Source organism: Amblyomma americanum, chromosome 1, assembly GCF_052857255.1.
Source record: "Amblyomma americanum isolate KBUSLIRL-KWMA chromosome 1, ASM5285725v1, whole genome shotgun sequence".
Taxonomy (NCBI): Eukaryota; Metazoa; Arthropoda; class Arachnida; order Ixodida; family Ixodidae; genus Amblyomma; species Amblyomma americanum.
The window spans coordinates 56,586,961-56,602,829 of record NC_135497.1 but is presented as its reverse complement, the minus strand read 5'-3'; the positions used below and the strand labels follow the sequence as shown (position 1 = coordinate 56,602,829).

At 47.5% G+C, this 15,869-nt stretch overlaps 1 protein-coding gene across 4 annotated transcripts in view; it reads right to left on the bottom strand.

Moving 5' to 3' along the window:
* LOC144112850 (uncharacterized) overlaps positions 1–15,869 on the bottom strand; it is a 38,568-nt gene that overhangs the window by 17,440 nt on the left and 5,259 nt on the right. For all 4 annotated transcript variants that reach the window (XR_013310498.1, XR_013310497.1, XR_013310499.1 and 1 more), the window contains exon 2: positions 36–1,736. The gene's annotated coding sequence lies outside the window, so the exon portion shown is untranslated. The remainder of the gene's footprint in view (positions 1–35; positions 1,737–15,869) is intronic.

Below are 15,869 nucleotides of genomic sequence, written 5' to 3'. Positions count from 1 at the left end.
TGTTATCAAATATATGCCTTTGAAGGTTGACTCACCAAGAAGCAGAGGTGCATCACAGCCGTGTTGAGCCAACTAGACCACATTGTAGAGTTTATATCCAAGGGCACAATGACTAGCAGACGATGATCTATCATGTGCTTTTTAGTGTGCTTCCTGATGAAGCCCCAAGGAAGCATGAGTGCTCTTCAGCAAAAGCTTCACAGATGTTCACAATTTTGTGCCAACTTATAATTGAAAAAGAAAATGGTGATCACTGCAAGCTCTCAGAAGCCTGACACAATTCACTCACTATATGCTTGAGCACATGCACTGTTGAGATCTAATTATGTGCACTATATCCTTCAACTACACACTGTTCACTTTATGGCACAACACTCATGAACACTACCACACCACATGTGACACAATATGGTCGAAAAACTATAACCTGATTGCTCTGTGCCTCTGCCAGCTAAATAAAACTCATTTTCATTGAACTTGGGGAATCACTGCACTTTCGCTGTGGGCCACTTTGAGGTGCACGAGAAAGCACTGACGCACTAGTCAGCCGCACAAAATCTTGGATATTGATGATATATCACGATGGGCCAATGGGCCTTCACCACACCTACAAACGAAGAGAGCTGCTTTTGCACAAGGAGTAGCACTGCACAAAGTAGCACTGCACAAGATGAAGCCAATGCCACTGAGCACATTATATATTTGAGCATCAACACACGCCTTCACACACTAACCACTTCACTGCTTCCGTAAAAATTCTCAAGAGCACATGCATAAAAGGTAGCATACATGCTGATAATGATTCACCACGCACTTGCAGAGGGAATGATGCCTTTGGTGCTCACACCCACAACACTGCAGAAAACACTCATAACTTGGCTTAATCTTCATCTTCTCTTCCAACCACAACACTGCACTTCACCAACCACAGAAATATATATTTCAAGCTGTTCACCAGGTTGTATGCTGTCCTTCACAGCACAGCACAGCACACCACAGCACAAAAACAATGCCCAACTTCCAATTATCAGCCACTTTCTCATAAGAGGAGCACACTATTGTTGGCTTCAGGTGTACATACTGAAGTAGCAGAGTGGCAATGGATCAGTCTGTATGAAGCTTGTTGCTGTTGGCACTGAGCACCACTGTGCAAACATAGGCTTGGTCGTTTATCACAAATTCTGAAAGGAGCTTACAGAACAATAATGCCACCTGGAAGATGTAGCCTATGAGCAGCTACTGAAAACCATGAACAGAAGATCAAAACTTGTAAAAGACTTTTAAACTTATTGCTCTCTGCAGCAAAACTACCAGCTGCTGCAGGTGTCTTCTAAGCGGTGAAGGTAGGCAGTTGTACGAGGGCTGGAATCGTGAAACTGAAGAAAGCTGCAGATGGCCCGAGTCTATTGTGGAGGATGGTGCCTTCGTTTGTTTTCCAACAACTTCAGAAAATTCTTGCTGTCCCAAGAAATGCAGCGGAGGGTGAGAAAATGAGGCTCCAACTTCAGTAACTTGCTCGTGAAACAAGCATATAGCCAAATATCTTTTCAGGAGGGGCCCAAGGTAAGTTTCTGTATCGAGTAGGGGTCACCTTTAATTCTAGAAATTAGCGGGGGGGGGGGGGGCTTATATAAGTTCCTGGGACATCGCTCGGTATGGTGCACAAAGACTAACCCACACCTTGACTTGTGACATCAGCATTGATACCAGTGGCCATCTTCAAGAAAGCAGGTGATCTGAAATGAAATGAAAAAAAAAGCATGACATATCTTCAATAACTACACTGGCTTTTCACTTATGCTGCTTTATTTCATTAAACAAGGTTGCTGAATTATGTTTTCATTTCAGTACCACTAAGAGAAATGAGAAAGAGTGCATCAAAACTTGTTTTTAATCATGCATAATTGAGCAGAATAGAAAACCAGCTTGAGCCAAGCTAACATAAAAATTAATAATCAGACAAATCGAGCTGGGTAAAGCCACACCAAATAAAAAAAGCTTTCTTAACAAACATGAATTCAACAGCTGTGAAGATAGAACAAAAAGTAGTTTTACTGTAAAAAATATTTCTCTAACATATAAGCAATTATAAGCAAAAATATTAGTTGTAGATCACATCATTAAGAGGGAGGAGGAGAAGGGGGAAAAACATTACTAAACCACAAGAGAAAACTGCTCTCAAGCTTGGCAGGTGGCTTCCTCATTCCAAGATCCACTGGCCTCGGCCACCTGGACAACTAGCTTGCTCAATAAGTGCTTGTTGACTTGCCAGGGTATTGCCAATCAGCTGTACCTACCACTGCTCAAATTACTTGCAATGCGTCTTTCAAGTTTTCTGGCGTGCTTCCGCAACCCCACAAAATGTGGAAGTGTGTGGGATGGCCCCGGCCCGCACCAAGGACAAGTGCTGCGATAAGTTGTTGGGTACATTCTACTATACCTATAGAGATTTGGGAAGGTGTTTGTATAAGTCCAAGGACTACTACATCTTCTGTGCTAAGCTTCCTATGTGGTTCTGGATAGGTCCTGCAGTCCAGCTGCTGTGACTTGAGGCATTCGCTATAGTTTCACGACAGGGATACGATAATTGGAGGATCTGGTTGCCTTCCCAGGTTGGCTAGCACACGGGCTAAGGCATTCACCGGGCCCTCTTTATTCCCCTCTAGTCATGCGTGCCCCGGAGTCTACATGGTCTGATGGTACTCTCCCAGCATCGGCCCTAGTACCTAAGCAGCCAGCGACGGTCTTCCATTCATGAAATTTCAACAAGCCTGCTGCGAGTCCGTGATGACATGCACTTTCCTGCCAGCTCTCTCCTGCTGCTTGATGACCAATGCCACTGCTATGGTTTCTACCACAGCTGCAGTCTTGACCTGACGAGCGCCGCAAGGATCAACAAGTGTTCATGGTCCGTGGCACCTACCAAGAATACGCCCCTTAATTTAATTCCGTGTAATGCTGCCACATCCACGTACATGATGTATGGGTTTTTTTGGGATTTATTCCTCATACATGCAACTCTCGCCTGCTGTCTGCCTTCGTGAATTTCGTAACTCATGTGATTTGGTATGGGTCTCACCTTGATGTGCCCTGACTTCAGCGGGAAGAGATTATTGCCCCTCCAGGACCCGTAGCTCCTCTACTGTGCCTGTCCTATAGAGAATGGCTCTGCCTGCCAGGGACTCCGTAACTTTTTTTTTTGAGTGGGGGGGCAAGACTTCGAGCTTATTTTACATAATAAATTTTATATATTTTTTTTACCAATGTTCAAAGCTTGATGCAAACTGTCACGTTGTGGTGACAACACTCCAGCAGTCAGGAAGACAACAAAGAGGCTTCCAAAATAAATTGTTTAAGGGGCTGACTCGTGCCACCTAAGAACTGAATTACTCAGCGGCAGCGATAGACAGAAGCATGCTCGGCGGTCATTGAACTGAATGCCCGCAGTTCTTGGTCATGCTCAATTTAAAGCTGTCAAGGAACCTTCAAGATAAAGAACCAAAAGGCAAGGAACCTTCGAGGTAATTAAAGAACAAGAAGCAGCTACTAGAATCTGGAAAAATATGGAATCATTTGCACGTGGCCACGATCAATGGATATAAGTCTGGTCACATCTCGCATTACAAAACAAAATGATAAAGTCGCGTGCCGGTGGTTGTGAGTGCGAACGAACAAACGATGCAAAGATTCACGGCAATATAAAGTGAATTGAAATGGTGAGCTTTATATGTGAGAAGCTTACGCACGAGGAATGATCAATTGCATTAAAAAAGTTTGTGCACAGTTTGTTTAAATTCTGCTAATCATGATTGTGTACACGGGTCAGACAGTCGACTTCTGTTGGGACATGACAGGTCTAGGTTACTCATATATGAAATGCTTAACTGTCTATGAAGCCAAGTAGCTCAGTCCCATTGTGCTTTGAATTAAGAGAGTCCTAACTGAAGTGTTTCAACTGTCAGAAATCTGGTCCAAGTGCAAGCAATTGGAGACTGGGGGGGGTGCTGCCCCCTCTGGAAAAATGTTGGGGGGGCAACCGCCCCCCTTGTTCCAGGGTCCCTGCTGCCTGCCAGTTTCTTCTTTTGCGAGGCCAGAACCGCATCCAACAGCTCGGCGAAAGTACTGTGAATTTCTAGAGCTGCGCTAACTGCTCATTCGAGGTGGTGACTGGGGGACTGAGTGCCATCTTGTACACACCCCTAATTATGGTCTCGATTTGGCTTTCTTCCTTCTTGTTGAGCGAGTGATACGGCAAGCCGTATGTCACCCTACTGATCACCAGGGCGTGCACGAGACACAGTGTCTTCCTCTCTCATGCCCTTGTGATGCCTTGCTATTGACTTGATCACACGGTTCATAGCAGAGCATAGTGTTTGATTGGTGTGCGATGCTATCAGGCTGCTTTGGATCCAGAATCCTAACATCTCGATCCTATCTGTCTCCTTGATCTCCTGACCCTGTATGAAGAGGCTGATGGACCTGGGTGACTTGTAGTTTCTGCCATGCACCCGGATCACCTCTTGATTTTTTTCGGTGCACAATGCAATCCGCCCCCTGAAGGGCTCCCTCGCGCAGAAAGAGACCACCCTCAAGTGCGGACGTTGCCTTCAAGATCACAAAAACTTTCGAATTAAATAGAACTTTAGAAAAAAAAACAGATTTGTATATATGGTTTTTCTAATTACTTACACTCCAAAAATTTTCCTTGAAAACAGGCTGGAAGTGACTTTAAAATGTTTTTGTGACCATAGGTAGCAAATAAATGGCTGATACAAACCTTCATGAAAATGCCAATTTTCTCAAGTGTTTTTTTGATTTGATTACCCTGCTCACAGAAAGCATAAGCACGACAATGGGCTCATGGATTTTTATGCAGTTTGCTGCACTGTGTTCTTTGATAAATTCCTTATGCAGTGATGTTCCTATATTCCTGAATTACTTTCTCATTTTTTCACTGTCACTAATTTGGAATGATAATGAGCACATTATGCAAGCATGGATATGTGTAGAAAAGCTCAGGTTGATAAAAATATTTGCAGAATATCACAGCATGAACTATTCCTCTGGCTGAAATGTAAGAGTAACTCTAAGCTCCTGCCATGTTTTGTCGTGCCATGGGCTTTCTGCAATTTTGGTATATTAGTGAAGCACATAAAAATTTGTCAATGTCAAGATACTGAAGACACGAGAGAAAATTTGTATTTATTAATTTAGTGCAGTGCCCAAAAAGCATGCCAAATCTCATCACTCTACGCCAAAAAGTAAAATATTATACCTCCAAAACCCACATCCCCTTAAAGGGTCTCTGCAACGGTTTTCGAGGTGGCTATGAAATGCATGCATTGCATGAAGGCTAATGAGCATTCAATGCCAAGTACAAGTCCTCAAAAGCGAGCTGATAATTTACAAATAATTTTATAATTCTCATTCCCGGGCCTCGCAGCGACATCTGCCCAGTCAAAAAAAAAAAAATGGGTCCAATTGGACCATATCATTTGGTTCCAATTGGACCCAAATGGTCAGCCAAGTGGGTTCATGAATCCAATTGGGTAGTCCATTTGGTTTCCCTAGTTCCAGTTGGGCATTCCTATTAGATTACCGAACTGGTTCGCGAGATCCCAATTGGTTTCAAAACTCGCAGTTGGATCACCCAACTGGAACCATTTAAGACCAATTGCAGCCACAATTGGAAGCTGATCTCCCAACCGGAAGCTCTAGTTGGTTCCAATTGGGCGATCCAATTGGAAAATATGAGTGGAAGTCAATTGACGTCCTTCAATAAGATTATGTATGTATTCTATAAAAGAAAACACTAAAGTAGGATACAACTTGAAAAAATAGCTTAACACTGGGCCACGATCCGCGGCATACTGTATTACTCCGCAGGCCAGTCACAAAAGTAAACGAAATCAGCTGTTTAATGTTTGACTTTATTAAACAAGCCAGGTATCGAAATTCTACAGCTTGTAACTTTTTTCTCATGATTAGCTAGCTAATTGTTGTTTAGGTGACAAGAGAAGTTTTAACAATGGACTAATTTTTTGTTGAGGAAATCTGTACATGTGCCAGTCCTAAATGTGTGTGGAGCTTCACTGTAGACTTAAGTTGTATCTGACTATAGACTAATTAGGTTCTTGTAAAAGAGATATTAGCAGCTTAATCTCTTGAATTGTTTGCATCATTTTCACCATCACTGCGGGCATTTTTAATATATAAGTTCACTTAATGAGCTGCCACGAGCTGGAGCTAGAGTCTCATGAGTGCACATGTGACTGCAAAGGTGTGTTCTGCAAATATATGTTGAGCACTTATGTTGGTATACGCAGTGTCTGACAACATAGTGTTCCTGTGTGTAATGCATGCTTGTTGGTCTCACTTGATTTTCACAAAAGTGTGTAATTAAATTTGAATTTCCATGTAGAAATGCTATTGGCAAAAGTCTCACAGCAGTCATAGAAGAAAGGCCACTTGGTTCCAAATGGAATTCAAATTTTTGTAGCGAGAGCTAGACTGGGCTAGCAGTCGAGCATTTTGCGGTGGCTGGGAGAGGCCAGTTGTGCGCATGCACCGTTACCATGGCAGCCGGAGAGCAGCAGCTGCAGGTGCGGCGTGCTCTTCGTCATCGCCGCGCGCCCGATCCACCGTCGGAGCCGTGCGTGACGTCACGCGGATAAGCAGTTGTGCGCATCCGCCGATACCGTGGCAACCAGAGAAACCCCGCAGGTGCGCCGCGCGCTTCGCCGCCGCCTCGCCGCTCTATCACCCGAACCGCGCGTGGCATGGGCAGCATTGCGTATAAAAGGCAGAGATGTCTGGGCGGCACTGTGTCACGTTTGACATGGATGCAGAGAAGGAGAGTTCAGCCGCTGCTAAACGGCGGTATAGACGAGAGAAGATTAACCCTTCCGATCCTGAGGTTGTCGATCGCTTGGCACTTGGCTACTCAACAAAGAGAGAATTAGCGTGAGAAGCCGAACAGAGAGAGGAACGTCTTGCCAAACGGAGATGCCAGACTGCCGAGAATAATAGACGTCGCATAGCCGCCGAGATGGAGCCTATATGTCTCTCATTGCTAAACATAGTGACCACAACAAGCTCAGCCAGGGAAACGTACCTCTCGCTACGCATATCCTGGCATAGCAGAGCTATGCCACTGCCAATATTTTTAGGGCGAAAGCCTTTATAGGCTCATGATTCGCCAGCGGGGATATTTGCAAAAAAGTGTCACACTGCAGCTGTCAAACTGATGATGTCATCAAAATAAATCAGAATAAAAAGCAATAAACATTAAAATGAAGGAAAATAAGAAATAAAGAAAAAGAAACAGACATAAAAATCATAATAGAGAAATAAAGGGAAACTTAAAATAAAAAGAAATAGAATATTTAAAATCAAAAATGAAAAATAACACAAATTAAAAAGCAGAACACGTACTGCCGTCGTGGCAAAAACCAGCGTTCTAGAAAGTTCCATGCTTTCGCATTCCTGTGCATAAGCAGACTTAAGTACCTTCACAACCATTGTGTAGTCTTTAATCAACATCTTCACCAGTCACATCGGCGACACAAGCAGCAACACCGCGCTAAACGCTTTCGCACTCACCGCACTTCAGATCAAGTGCCCCCCCCCCCCCCTGAATTTTTTTTTTTTTGCTGGCCTGTTAAAATCATTTGAATAGAATAGTATGCCATTTAAGTTCAATTCGTGGGCCATTTGGTCTGGTTGGACGAACCGATTATTTCTAACTGGAAGCACCAGTTCTCAGCCGCCGCTGTGGCTCAGTGGTTAAAGCCGGAGTACCCGGGTCCGAACCCGACCGCGTTTCGATACGCAAAAAGGCGCCCGTGTGCTTTGCGTGCAGAAATTATTCCGGTGGACCTCCACTAAGGCAGCTCTTCTTCCTTTCTTTCACTCCTGTCTCGCGAGACAACCGGCCGGCACGGCGATGGTAACGCCAGTGCCTTTATTCCGGAGTATAAGCAGAGGGTGATGGTTAGAGTGGCAAGAGATTGCGGAGTCCGACCGGCGGCGGCGCCGGTCACCTGATGCTTCTACACAGCAGGACACGCACGCAGATCCCTGGGACCCTACCGGCACGGAGCGGCTGTGCGTCGGTAGAAGAGCAACCACTCCAAAACGGAGTCGAGTCTTGACGGACTTATCTGCCCGGCCTGACCACCTGGATCGGTAAATTCCGTGTTTTGTCCGAGTTCCCTGATGTGGCGCTAGTAGTCGTTGCGGTCTCATCCGCGACCTGCTGTCGCTAATAGGGGTGTGCGCTGAGGCATCGACGCGCCGCCGCCGACTGCCCTCGCTGCACGGCCGCCACCGCCGACGTTTCCACTCGGCACGATGGCGGCGCGCCCTCTAAATATGAATATACTTTTCCCCGCAAATCTAGCTGCGTTTGAGATTTGCTTTTGTCGCGTTTAATTATTTTCCCTGTCTGAGGCATATTATCAAGCCAACGAGTCAACATGTAGTGTGTTGCAATGAATCAACACAAAACAAACAAAAGCAACACTGCTCTCAGCGCGTCTACGCATGCGTATCGTCACCAGAAAACGCAACGTCGCATTCCGAAACTTCTTCAAAACCGCAACATGGCACAACGAGCAGAAACAACGGATCCGGAACGTCGAAATCACGACTTGGGGTCGCGGGCACTGTGGCTGCGGGTGGAATCAACGATATGTCCCAACACGGCATCAACGCATCGTAACAATCTCAGCTAGAAAAATGTTCAAATGCTGCAAAAAAAAAGCATTTCATTCCTTTTTTATTCCGGGAAAAGGCTCTTATAAGAACAGTTACTTTAAACAAATGGTGATTAATATTCATAAAGTGATTTCACAAACTGCCCAGACGGAAATGTTTGTTTTGTAGCATCTACTGATTGGTTGACAGCTAAAGGGCTGAACCAAGCAAAAGTTAGTGATAGCACAGGTCTGTTTTTTTCTACATGAAGAATAATGTATAACCACAATCTCATTTAGAACAAGTGGATGTATGATTAACATATCGAGTGTCACGTGCGTCGGTGCCGGCTTGACAATTCTAGACGAATTGACTGACTCCGCGCAAAGGAAAAATATCTACATAACCGATGGATAGCAAAAAAGAAAACAATTGCGACTATGGCGCAGAGAACTAACAAGGTTCTGCACGTTGGTGAGCAAGAAATATATAAACACAATCAACATACGCGCTTGTGATATGTGCCTAATTTTCTTTTTTATATATGGCGGCAAAACATATTTTCAGAACATTTTGCATCTCTCTCACCCTTCAACCCCTCTGTATTCTGAACCCCCTCCCGCCACCCCCCTTTCATAGCAACAACCACCACCCTTAGTACGAAAATCCCTAAAATTTCAACCAGTTTAGCAAAGAAGGCTGTAGCGAAATAGCTTTTTAAATTTGTGGTTTAGCTTTCCACGACGCCGGCGCCGCCGCCGTCGAAAAATGGCCTTGCGCCGCCGCCGATGAATACCAGGCTCCGCGCCGCCGACGCCGCCGCCTTCCAAAACCGCACGGCGCACAACTCTAGTCGCCAACTGTCGGCGCGAAACGTTGAGGGAGTTCCTACTTCGTAACTTGAAGTGCCGTTGGTGTCGTCGGGGATTGGGCTTTCCTGTACTTGCGAAGGCGTGTACGGTACTATATGGCGACGGTTTCGCTGAATGAAAATTGAAAACTGGTTTTTGGGGAAACGAAATTGGACCTCTCCCTTCTTTCACTCCCTCCTTTATCCCTTCCCTTACGGCGCGGTTCAGGTGTCCAACGATATATGAGACAGATACTGCGCCATTTTCTTTCCCCCAAAAAAACAATTATTAAACGAAATTATTCCGGAGCCCTCCACTACGGAACCTTTTTTCCTTTCTTGTTTCACTCCCACTCCCTCCTTTATCCCTTCCCTTACGGCGCGGTTCAGGTGCCACCCGAGATGTGAGACAGATACTGTGCCATTTCCTTGATAATTGTTTTTTGGGGGAAAGGAAATGGCAGATACTGCGCCACCCGGGAACTCCGGATCAGTAGCCGAACGTCCTAACCGCTAAGCCACCGCGGCGGGCACGTGCCTGTTGGTGTTTCTATCACGTAAGACCGCGGGCGCTTTGGCGGGCTTAGCCCCTTCGCTTTGCGTTTCATATCCTTCACCCATACCTCCTCCCCTACGGAAAGTGGGCGGAGTTCAACAGTAGCACGGCGCCTATTGAAGTCTTTTTCTTGCTGTCTTCTGGCTGCGCTATCCTTTTTCTCGAACTCCTCGTGTGATGGCCACTTTGGCTGAAGCGTTTTAGGCACTTTCAGAACTGTGGTCTGCAGGCGTCGACACATGAGAAGCTGCGATATGGGCTGTATCTGCTTGCACCCGGGGTGTCTCAAGCAGGTGGCCATGTGTGGGTCTCCAGACGTTTAGAACATCTCCTTCCTGACCATGCGTTCCGCTTCGCTGTTCGCTTGGGGATATGCCGGGCTGTTTGTGACGTGGCGCAACCCGTGTGTCTTGGCGAACTCTGCGAATGTTTTTGCCGACAACTGCGGTCCGTTAATTATTAGAGACTAGCATGTCGGGAATACTGAAGCGGGCAAATGTGCTCTTAACGGCTGCGATGACTGATGTTGATGTTGTCGACACTAAGCCGATTACTTCCGGATAGTGCGAATAATAGTCAACTACGAAAACAACTCCCACATGCTGCCATGGCCGACTGGGTGTTGGCGTGCTGATGGGCGGTTCAGAGCGCTGCACTCTGGTCTGCGCGCACCGCTCGCAGGCTGTCACGATCGAGCTATTCAATTTCGCTGTTGAGGGTGGGCCGCCAAACTGCGTCTCTTGCCCTTGCTTTGCAGCGTTCGACGCCTTGGTGCCCTTAGAGGATGTTAGGATCTCTCGATATCGGAATGATGATGCGGTGACCTTTGAGTAGGAAGCCGTCGCACTCTCGTTCTTTCCAGTATTCCCTTAGGTGCAATGGAGCTTCGGAGACGTTTTCCGGCCACCCTCTCTGGCAGAAGCGTGGCAGCAAAGAACAGACGCCGCGTCCCCTCCTTGGTGCTCTCGCACTTCCTCCAGACAGGATGAGATGAGGTGGGTGGATGCAGCCAGAGCTTCACCGACGAAGAGCTTGACATATACGAGGATACAGTGCCTGTCGTTGACAGTGCTCTTGATCCCGTTCCTTTATTGGTGCTCTGGAAAGTATCCGTTGTGGCTACCAGTTTGCCGGGAACGTAGAGGACCTTGAACTGGTACCGCATGAGGCGGATCCGCAGTCGCTGAATTCGGGGCAGTGTCACGTCGAGTTCAGGCTGATCCCAGCAGCGTGACGAGAGGATGGTGGTCTGCTTCAACTAGGAAATCGATGCCTCTCACAAACTGGCCGAACAGCTCCACGGCCCATGTCACCGCCAGGACTGCTTTTTCGGTTTGGCTGTAACGGGTTTCTGTGACTGTGAACGATCTCGACGAACAGGCTACTGCTGTACGCTCTCCGCATGGCTGGCCTTGCAGCAAAACAGCACCGAGGCCATTGGAACTTGCACCGGCAGAGACGACTGTGGGATAAGACGGGTCGTACTTGACCATGCAGACTTTGGAGCTTAGCATAGGTTTGCTTCTAAAAAGCGGCCTGCTGACTCGGTCCCCTGTACGTACCACGCGTTTTTCTTTTGCAAAAGTGTTCTGATATGTGTTGTGACTTGGGAAAGGTGAGGAAGGAAACGACCTACGTGGTTTGCCATACCGAGCAACCTTCGTACACCGCTGACGTCCGATGGTTGTACCATCTTGAGCAGTGCTTCGAGTTTTTCTGGATCTGGGCTGATGCCCTGTGCGTTGACCGACCCGCCAAGAAACTTCACCTGACTGGCAGAAAAAGCGCATTTCTTCTTGTTCAGTTTGACACGTCTGACTGGCCTAAGCGCTACAGAACCAGATCAAGACGTCGGTCGAGTTCTTCCTGTGTTGACCCGGAGACGAGAATATCGTCTATCATGCTAACTCCCTCCAGGCCTTCGAGGATGCGGCTCATCTGTCACTCGTACTCTGGTGCTGAGCAGATGCCAAAAGGAAGTCGTTGGAAGCAGAACCGTCCCATCTTTGTTATGAACATTCTAAGTTCTTGGCTCGCTTCGGACAGCTTCACCTAGTGAAAAATAGCGGTGGCTTCCAGCTTAGAAAAAACTTTTGCCGATCCCAGGCGCCCGAGAGTATCTTCAACAGAAGGCAGAATATGTCGTTTCCTCAGCAAAACATTAATGCGAGTGAGGTCTATGCAGATGCGGAGGCCTCCTCCGTTCTTCGGGACGACAACCATGCCCGCTCGCCAATCTGTCCGACAGTTCACCTTTCGGATCACTCCTTCGGCCTTTTTCAATTCCTCTCTAACGATATTGTGCAGCGGAATCGGAACACCACCTGCACTTGACACGTTTTGCTGGACACTTTGCGAGGGGATGGCGATCCCGTCCACAGTACCTGCAGGTTCTTGAAGCGTCGCTTGTGCGGGACAGACACTTCGTGCTTTTGTCGCTGGCCTTTGATGCATCCGAACTGTGTACGTGCCGTTGCTTGGAGAAGCCTTTTCGAACCTTGGCTTCGGCGACCACGCTTGCGGGATTCGGTTCCCTCTGGAAGAACACTGCACGGGCTTTCACGGCATCTTCGTGAATACGAACCTGAAGCCTGCAACTTTTTCTAGCGAGTTTCGTAATGCGGCACAGCTTGTCCACGAGGTCGGTGTCTAGCAGACCGGCGACCAATCCGTCTCAGACCAGACGTTCTTCTGCTGAGTCATTGTTGCACGCGTGCGTAACGCAGTGTAGAAATCGTCAATCGACTCGCCTTCCTGTTGCACGCGACGGTGAAAGCGGACGCTTTCATAGACCTCGTTTGCCGGGTGGATGAAGTGGTCAGTGAGCTTTTTTTTCACCGCCTCTAGAGAGCTCCAATCTCCCGCAGTCAGCTCTACAGTGCCGAGGACGCGGCAAGCTTCTTGGGAGCCCATGGCGTCTTGAACTTCGCCCGGTGAGTGGTAGAGACCAGATGCATAGCGATAATGTTCCAACTGGAACTCCCAGTCTTTCCACGCGCTGGGGTTCGCAAAGTCGAAAATCGGTGGTGGTTTAATGCCTGCGCCGCTGAATTGTGGAACTGACCGTGCATCTTCATCCGACATGGCGGTTTTAGCAGGCAGCGCCCGTTGACTTACAGCTGGAGTGTCAATGACATGTCGTTAGCATGAATAACGTGGGGCTCTGGATGATCCCACTTATCTGACACCATATGTCTCGCGTGGAAGCGAGCAAAGACAACCAGACAGCACGGTGACGGTAACGCAAGTGCCTTTATTCAGGAGTATAACCAGAGAGAGCTGGTGAGGGCGGCAAGAGAATGTCAAGTCCGACTGGCGGCGGCGCCGGTCACCAGATGCTTCTACACAGCAGGACTCACGCACGCAGAGGGACCCTACCGGCACGGAGCGGCTGTGCGTCGGTAGAAGAGCAACCACTACAACTCCCTCCTTTATCATTTCCCTTACGGCGCGGTACAAGAGCGTTGACTCACAGTTGCTGAAAAGGGCTAGGAAACTAACTAGTAAGTATGCAGGGCACAAGGTCGGAGAAGTAAAGAGCTTCGACAGGTAAAAAACGCAGAAGGTAAAAACTATATTAGTCTAATGGAAAAGAACCAGTGTGTAGAACTATACCGAAAGTGGAAAAGGCGGATCAGGAAGGAATCGTTTCACAATAACTCAAGAGGTGGCGCCCTACTCTTTTGCTAGATCAGGGTGTCTTAGAACGCTCAGCTGCAAAAAGAAATGTAACCAAGACGACACATATGTAGTGTGTGGTAAATCTGTAGAAACATACCTTTTATTCTCAAATGTAATGGTATCCATCCGGATGTCGATGCAGGTACTCTCCCTGAGGCGCTAGAGTTTGGAGATAACTATGGTCATGTGAACGAATATGCGGTGGAATTTAGCAAAAATCGATTGGAATATGGGTGGCTCAAAAGCAGAGAGGTGACATAAGGTTAAACGTGTAGGATGAAAAATGTATTTAAAGAAAATGGCAAATATACGGACAGACTTATTGCACCGTTAAACAAATCTGAAGAAAAAGGTAAAGCCAAGCATGGTGGCAACTGCTACTACCCCGTTTCAAAGGGAACGCTCATATACCTTCCATCCACCCGGCCGAAAGGGAGGAAGGATAAGGGAAAGGTAGGGCAGGGCTTTCACGGCGCACGCTCCAGGCAAGTAGCACAAAAAATTCGTTACAGACACCCAAGACTGCTTAAGTGTGGGAATGCGAAAGCAATAGCTTTTACGCCCGGCGGCCGAGTTCCTTTCATTAAGTTCTTTATGCGAGACGGTTCGTCTGTGTGGTTGTACACGAAGACCGGCACACGTTCGCAACTTCGAGCTGCAAGGCCAAGGGCGCTACAGGAGGAGCAGGCGAGCGGAGATCCGTCAGATGACGTCGCTGCGCGTGCGCCGCTTTTCCTTCTCACCTGCCGGCCTCCCCCATGAGTCGGAGCAACACCCTCTGGAGCAGCGCCATCCTTCTAAAGTGGGATCGCCCGTGCGCCGAGTCGGTGTCGTGACGTCACCCTAATGATTGCGCAATGTATCGGCTCAACGCGTGCGCGTCACCCGCAGACGACGCGATGACGTCATCTTTTAGTGCGAAAGCACTATTCCAGACGTACCAACCCCGAGCGAAAACCTTGTCATCTTGTGCTCTAGTTTTGTGTCAGCTGTGGCCAATGAGAGGAGGGCGTCGCGCCACCTAGGTCATGAAACCTTGTGGCGTCGTCACAGGCTGTCCACCGGGCAGGTGGCAGTTATATTATTGATTCGTCGCGACAGCTTGCTCGAGGAGAGCAACATGGGTCGCACAATCCCTACCCGTGGCTGTGATAGAAACTGATAGGAACAGCCGCCCAGCAGTGCAGTGGCGCATCGCTTAACCGCTGCGCTACTGCGCCGGTAGTGGGATGAGGACTCGCCGCGATCTATGAATGTTAAGTAGAGAATGACCAGTTCTGCATATATGGGCACCAAAAACCTATCGCGTCATACCCATAAGGCGGAGCTTAAGTGTCCACTCCTAATTGAAGAATGAACACATCCTTTCGCACGTCTACTCGTTTTAACTATGTTAAACCCCTACAACTCTTTAGCAACCATCTCTCGGCCTCAACAACGCCGGTCACCGACGCAATTTCGCGTAATGGGGCTATTATAGTAATGCTTTCGCATAAAAAATAAAACTCCGGAGCGCGCGTCCGGCGATAACTAAGGAGAGAGGCGGCTCCTCACGTGACCACACCGCATAATAGCGTGCGGTGATATCATGGAGGAAGGAAAGCTTACGAGAGGTCCTCGCTATCCGAGCCAGTGTTACACAAAACCACAAGCGCTGTCTGTGGATGGATGGATGGATGGAAGGTAGGAGCGTCCCGTTTGAAACGGGGTGATGACAGTTGCCACCATGCTCAGCTTTTTTTTTCTTTTTTTTGTTTAACTATGATGTAAGTTATTAAAATTCGCCCTTTATTTAAAAACGTCTTCCTACACTTTTAACCTTATGTCACCTCTCTGCTTTTGAGCCACCAATCTTCCAATCGCTTTTTGCTAATTTCCACCGCAGATTTATTTACACGACCACTGTTATCTCTAAACCCTGGGGCCTCAGGAAGAGTGTGGCTGCATCGACATCGGGATGGATATCATCACATTTTAGTATGAGGTGTTCTATCGTTTTCTACAGGTTTACCATACACAGCACATGTGTCATTTAAGTTTCTTTTAAGAGCGTTAGCTCTAACTCATCACGTTTCGAGATTTCGT